This window comes from Nicotiana tomentosiformis, chromosome 1, assembly GCF_000390325.3.
Source record: "Nicotiana tomentosiformis chromosome 1, ASM39032v3, whole genome shotgun sequence".
NCBI lineage: Eukaryota > Viridiplantae > Streptophyta > Magnoliopsida > Solanales > Solanaceae > Nicotiana > Nicotiana tomentosiformis.
In genome coordinates, this window is record NC_090812.1 from 41,498,735 (window position 1) to 41,506,183 (window position 7,449).

The following is a 7,449-nucleotide window of genomic DNA, read 5'->3' on the forward strand; positions in this document are numbered from 1 at the left end:
AACGGCCGTCTGGAAGGAAATATCACTCTCTGTCTCCTTGGCCATCTGAAGTGTAAGTGATCCCATCAATAAATCTCCTCACTCGCTATTTCTTATTAGGAAGAAAGATAATGGCATGGCGAGCTAAGTCCACAAATTGAGTCTCGTACTGGGTGACAGTCATACCACCCTGCTGAAGTCGCTCAAACTGCCTGCAATACACCTCTCTCAAGGTGACTGGGATGAACTTCTCCAAAAATAGATGTGAGAACTAATCCCAGGTAAGTGCAGGTGACCCAGCTGGTCTAGTCAACATATAATCCCTCCATCATCTCCGAGCGGAACCAGTTGTCTGAAATACGAAAAAATCGACCCCATCGGTCTCAACTATATCCATGTTCCGCAGCATCTCATGGCAACGGTCCAGAAAATGATGTGGGTCCTCAGAAGATGCGCCACTGAAATGAACAGGAAAGAGTTTGGTGAACTTATCCAACCTCAACATAGCCTCAGAAGATAAAGCGGGCCTATCACCAGCCTGTACCACAACAACCGGCTGAACTACCCCAACTGGCGGGGCTGGTGGAGTCTGAAACTGGGGAACCACATGATCCGGGGTGTGAGTAGCGGGAGTCTATGCTCCTCCCGCAGCCCGAGGATGGCTGGTGCCAGCAGAAAGGTACCGGTCTGGGCCACACTCTCCATAAGGCCCAGCAAACGGACTAGAGCGTCCTTAAGCACTGAGTGGCTATGAACCCCTTCAGGACTTGAGCTGGTCCAACAGGTACAGTCTGAGCTGGAACCTCCTCATCAAAATCTACCCGAGGCTCCACTGCCAGTGTTGTTGCTCGAGCTCTAGGCTGAGCTCTGCCTCGGCCTCTAGCGTGACCTCGGCCTCGACTTTTGCCCTTAGTTGTAGCTGCCACAGGGGGCTCTGGCTCATGTACGATAGTAGATGCAGTGCGTGTTCACTCCATATGCGAGAGAACAAGAATAGAAGGGTTCAATCAACAATGATAGAATAAAAATCGCACGACAGAGTAAGGAAGAAGTGACATTTTTCCTAAACTCCATAGCCTATGAAAGATAAGTACAGACGTCTCCATACCAATCCTCCAGACTCTACTAAGCTTGCTCGTGACTCGTCCGACCTAGGCAACCTAGTTCTATGATACCAACTTGGCACGACCGAAGTCAACTTAAATGAGTTTTAAGGCACAGTTTTGCATTTTTGTCAAGTTTTCACATAAAAATCTTTCGGGAAAAAGACACGGACCACTCACGCAAATGGAGGAAGGCTAAACGGAGCTAATCGAGATTTTGAAACACAGAATTTAATGTTAAAATTGTAAATGACCTATCGGGTCATCACAAGATCGAGGAGAAAAGGTGCTCGGCGGGAAGAGGAGTGTCATCTTAGTTAGTCGAACTCTCGGGAATCTCCTAAAAACTTTAAATCTCAGTTCCAAGAAATCATATCTTCTACCAAGATATTTACCGAGAAAGCAAAAGCCCTTTAACAACTAATCAATTCATTTTTCCGCTTTCTATCGCATCATGTAAGACAACTAAATTCACCTCGAGGTGCAGCGGGACTGACGTCTCTTCTGCATTTAACCTAAGACTGGAGTTGAACTCGCGGTGGAAGGAAAGAAGCATGTAAGCCCGTAACTAAAGTCAAAAAGCAGCTGACTTAGACCACTTACGGGGAACACCAGAAAAAGGCCTTTTCGCGGCTCGTCTCGCCGTGATCTTCTCTTGAATTCTCAAAAAAAAAATTGTCGCTCCATCCCCGCAGGGACAGAGAACCCGCCGTTGTCTCTACTGGGGCTTCGCTTTTCGATCGCTCTTGACTCTAGCAATTGCGCTCCCTAGACCACTACCATGTACCTTGGGAATTGTTTTAGGGTTCATACATGTATTGATCCAGTCGCATTCTGTGAATGGAGGGATTGACACAAATCTGATCTGAAGTAATGTGTTGTCGCAAATCGGCATTTCTAATTCGTGAATTTATAATGATCGACGTGTTCTGCATCAAATCTTAAATAATGCACACACGTAAAAAGGCTTACCCCGCAGGTTGACTCTTCCAATCCAACTCTATCGAATTGTTAACGATAATTGAATTAACACTTTTTACTTGATTGAGTTTGCCAATTAGAGTATTCTTTTACTTATACAGTTTTTCTTAGCACTTTTAATTCTAAATATAAGTTGAAACAAATAATATTGTAGTTACTACTTTGTTTCAAGAGTCATTCAAAATTAAGGAAGAAATTAAATAGTTACTTATCAGAGTAGCTTGCAAAATGTCTACAAAGGCACTTAAAGAATTAAAAAAAAAATTGTTCTAAGCTAACATTGTAAGAAGATTTAAGTGGGGTTGAATTAAAGACACGAAACAACTAGTAACTACAATTTAAGATGTGTAAATATTTTTAGCTATAACTAATTTAACCAAATAATTTAACGATTCTATCAATAGTGCACAATTATATTATATATATATATATATATATATATATATATATATATATATATATATATATATATATATATATATATATATATTGATAGATAGATTATAGGGCCTAACTATTTTGGGGGCCTAAGGCCATCTCCAGCCGGCCCTGTATTCAGGTATTCTAAAAACACAAAGGCCAAGGAATTTCTCGGGTCTTTTATTTTAACTCGTTATCATTCACAAGGAAAAAAAATGAACAAAAGCTAACTTGATTTTGGTCTTACTATATATAGAGAGAAAGGAAAAGAATCGTCAACAATGCTTTGGTTGTTAAAAGAGAACTGCTTGAAAGTTAAAGCATAACCATTCAGGACGAAAATTTTGGACCCCGAATACAATGGAAGAGCATGGTGGATCTAAGACAATCAAACGGCGATGCAGCCGCTTATTAATCAATTTTGTATTCGTATTAAATATGGATCGGATCGAATAATTTATCCGTTTATATATTATCCTTTTCGAGCCGACCGTCCGTTTGCCACACCTACATATTGGCATCCTCTGCTCTAATTATGCTGGTTCACACCGCATAGGGGTAATTAATGAAGAATGCACTTTTTACTCTGAATTTTTTTTCTACTTCTAACTAAGGAGGAAAGAATCTCGCTCATCCCACCATATCATTTGGTGGTAAAAGAATACAGGTTAAAAGAGAATGATAAAGAAAGGCATCTTTTGAGCGTTCAGTGCATTAGTTACAAGGGGAATTTTCAGAACACTCCAAGCAGGAAGAAATATTTACATTCGGAGACCCATTAATGCGCATTCAAAAGATAATTTCAATCGGTGTGCAAAAATATTTAAACAACAGAGATTATTTTAGTTAACTCTGTTAAAGCTGAATGACTTTTATGTGACCAAAAAAAAAAATTTGTAAGATAAACTTTGAGTTAGATGACTTTTTTATTACAAAAAAAAAAAAAGTAATTTTTTTGTTATAAACTTTAGGTTGAATGACCACCGGTAAATTAAACTTGACATTTGATTCATTGAAGGACGTTACTTCAACAATATACTTCACATGATGATCAAAATGACATAAATTGTACTTACTGTATTCAATTAGTCCTAGCTCTGAAATTGTGAGGGTAACTTGCACAAAATATTTAAAGAAACGCAATTTGCGAGGGGAAGAGCAAGTCAAACTAAAGCTTTTCAGGGGAAAAGAGAGTTCCAACAGACAAATAGGAGGCTGAGGGGGTTCGAAAGTTTTTGAGTTTCAAATAGGTACTTTGGTACTTTCTGCTTTTCAATTTATGTGAACTTGTTTTTTTTTTAGTTCGTGTCAAAAAAAATGACTCATTGACTTATTTGAAAATAATTTACCTTTATACAATCATTTATACTCATACAAAATATATGTGCCTCATTTTACACCATAATTTCAAAAAAAAAAATTCTTTTTAAACTCCGTACATAATCAAATAGGTTCAATAAAACATATCTTTAGTTTAATATCAGTAATATTCAAAACTCAAATTAAGGCTTATAAAAAGAAAAGGAGTGAATAATAGTAGCAGTATGTTTTTATATCGTAAGTTGGTTCCGAAGTAACGAGTCATATAAGGAAATAGTCAACGAGGCAGTAACATTATTTTATTAATAATTGAGTGGGACTAACAGAGAATTTATCAAAACCATGCAAACTTTTGTATGTTTGTTTGTGGAAAATGAGGAAAGCAAAAGCAAAAGCAAACGCCAACGTACAGCCTCCACTTTATTGATTTGCTAAGTCAAAAAGATTCCATCTCCACAAACAGTATTCCGTATCAATCACTGTTCTTACGATTTCTTAACACTGCCATTATTAGTTTTCCAAGGTGAACATTATAAATGACTTCACAGGTTGAGTTTTGCATAGACAAGATGAATGACCATTTTACTGTAAAGATATAAAGATCCCAATTCTTTCTTTCTTTCTTTCACTAAATCCAGGTCCACAGAATAGTAGAATCTACCACCACAAACTTGAAATTACTGCGTTTCTCTATTTCGCAAAATCTAACTTATTGGAGTATATAAAATGAAATTGAAATATAGATAAAGTCTAGAGATCATACGCAATACCCTCTTTTTTCAATAACTATATACTTGCTGTGGGTTTCTCATGACGTTCAACATTAAATTAAACACATACATGAGAAAAATTATTAATATCTGACAACTATTTTTGATCTCATAATTTTAAAAGCTTTTTGCTAACTTTTCTTCTAATATAGGTTTGTCAATGATGCTCAACATTAAACACATTATTTGTAGGAAAAATTATTAATATTCTCACAACTAACAAAATTTTCAACCTATTATTGTTGTGTATTCACTTTCAGGACCAAAGGTATCCATTATCCATGCAAAAACGGATCCATGATTTATTAATTTGATATATATATATATATATATATATATATATATATATATATATATATATATATATATATTAGATTGGAATAAACCTGTCGCGAGCTACATCCGCTCCTGGGTCTATATGTTCTCTCTAGCAGGAGACATGTGGTGTCAAATATGGTGGGGGAAAGGTAAAAAAGTTTAGGTGTTCCTCTTTTTCTGTGTTTTCCGTGAAGATAGAATGGGCAAAAGCATTGAATTCTCAACAGGCAACTTTGTTTTTATCTTTTGTTTTTTCCCTAATAAGCAAGAGGAAGTAAGTTCACAAAACCTACATTCACGTGTAAGACATCACATCTCATTTAGCTCCAAGAGGTCAACATATATTTTCTTTTCTCTTTTGAAGTGTATCTATCTAACCCTCAATATCTTTAATATGCTGTTTTTCCAGTCATTTTTTTTAAATCGTAGTATTTATGAAGGAATTAACCTTTCATGCATGAACTGAGATTCAACGTCAAAAAAGAGTTTAGATTGATGCTGGATATGTATCAGTAATGAGCTCCAGTTACTTGTTAAAGCCAAGACACTTCAAACCAAAAGTAATCTTCAAAATGCACCATCTATTTATAATATCCCATTACAGCAAAAGACTCCTTTCTGTTTCCATCTTCTGGTAAACTCAGCCTGTTAGTCATTTGAAGATTATACCTGGATAAAAACATATTAAAGTCTGGTTTTCTTAATTTTAAATATGTGAAAAAGATCTTTGGAAAACACGGTCTAATTTTGAGCTATATATACGAAATTGATCTCTGTGATTGAAGTTATATACCCTATAATATAGAACATATCCACACAAGTAACAAGAATATACAAACTTTGAAATATTATTTTCAAGCACTAGCTAGAACGAAATCCATCACACCTAGCTTCCAATATCGACATGTCTCAAGTTCACAACGTGCGTTCGATCATCTTTTACTAACATATCTTTTTTTTTTTTCTTTCGTCTTCTTTTACTCAAGTATCTACTTATCAAATTTATTTGTAAAAAAAAGGTTACAATAACAAAATTAACTTGCACGATAGTAGGAGTTACTATAAAACCATGCTTCAAAAACTGTGCATCTTAAAAATTAAGCTGTACACTACTCATCTTTTATAACTGTGCTACATTTTTTCAAAGTTGTATATAGGCTACCCAGTTGCAAAATATGTGTCTGGACTGTACTTATGTATCAGACAGAAATGCAATGGATACAAATATTAGTTTCAGCCTAATATGAATGTATTAACTCATATATATAGAAAGAATAAAGCTCGATTTTTAGCAAAGGTACGTTCTTGACAAGATAAACCCCAATCTATGAAAAACACCTGCTAATTAAGAAAGAGAGAGACAAGTATTTGTGGAGAAAATAAAAAAGGGAGAAAGGAATTCGGAGAAAATTGAAAGGCAGAATCCAGATCTGAATGTTTGCAGAAAGAGATACTACCAAAAAAGCCATCATCATGACCACAATCATAAGACCATGACTATTTACTGACAATTGAAACACACAAAGCATGGCCAAAAAGGGGCTGTAATGATGAAACTTTTTTCAGGTTGGGATTTGAAACAAAAATGCAAAACCTAAATTAAAAGTCAAGATGTTTCATCATTACACCAAAAAAAGGATTGATTTACAACGGACAAACAAAAGCTTCAAAAATTCAACGGAAACAAATAAAACAAAACAATACTTAGGAGATGAGACTTACCCCTGAATACACAACAATATTAGAAATCGCGAAAATTAGGGTCTAGTCTGAATGTCTGATGAGTGAGCAAGGATTACGGTAGCAATCTTTGAGGGGAATGAAGCCTGGTCCGACGACACCAAAATCATGATTCAATATTATAGATCTATATTAATATGCAGATCTATTAAAAATAGAAAGAATTTGATCAAGATTGAAGAATCCTCGAGCCAAACAACATTCCCCACAATAGAAAAGCTTCCTTTTTCCTTTGATAATAATCTCCTTAGATTTGTTGTGTTTGTGATACTTATCTCTCTCAAAATTTGTGGTACTTTACCCCTCCAAAAGTCTCGCCTTTCTTTAAGGGAGATAGGAGAGAAATATGAAAGGGACAGAGAGTGTGAGTGAGTGATGATGAAGAAAATGATTTGTTCTGGGGAGACTATAACAAAGGGGTAAAAATAGAGTTGAAGAGGCCAACTTTAAAAAGGACAAAAGCTAGGGGCAGAGTCTGACCTTACCAGCTGGGGTTTCTTAAATGACCTAACCATTTACTCACTAAATGTTTGTTTATTTTGAATTCTAAAAATTCCTTCTTTACAAATATCTTCACTTCTAAGCTTGCGTTTGATTAATACTTTATAATCATTTCACCATCGTAATAATGCTAACAGAGTGAACGGACGGTGCAGCTTGTCAATTATAGATATCAACTGCTACAAAAATGAATACTAAATGATTAATAATTGTATCTAGATGTGTACATAAGTCGGGTTGATTAGGATTTTTTAATTATCAAACCAAATCAATGGTGTCGGGTTTTTAAATTTGTAAACCAAACCAACAAAGTCGGG

General features: G+C 35.6%; 1 long non-coding RNA gene across 1 annotated transcript; it reads right to left on the reverse strand.

The window, feature by feature from the left end:
* Window positions 1-5,359: 5,359 nt before the first annotated feature.
* On the reverse strand, window positions 5,360-7,158 carry LOC104087325 (uncharacterized). Its single transcript, XR_684276.4, has 2 exons — window positions 6,614-7,158; window positions 5,360-5,560 (listed from the first exon to the last, which is right to left on the reverse strand). It is a non-coding gene; the product is annotated as an uncharacterized lncRNA (long non-coding RNA).
* Window positions 7,159-7,449: the final 291 nt, after the last annotated feature.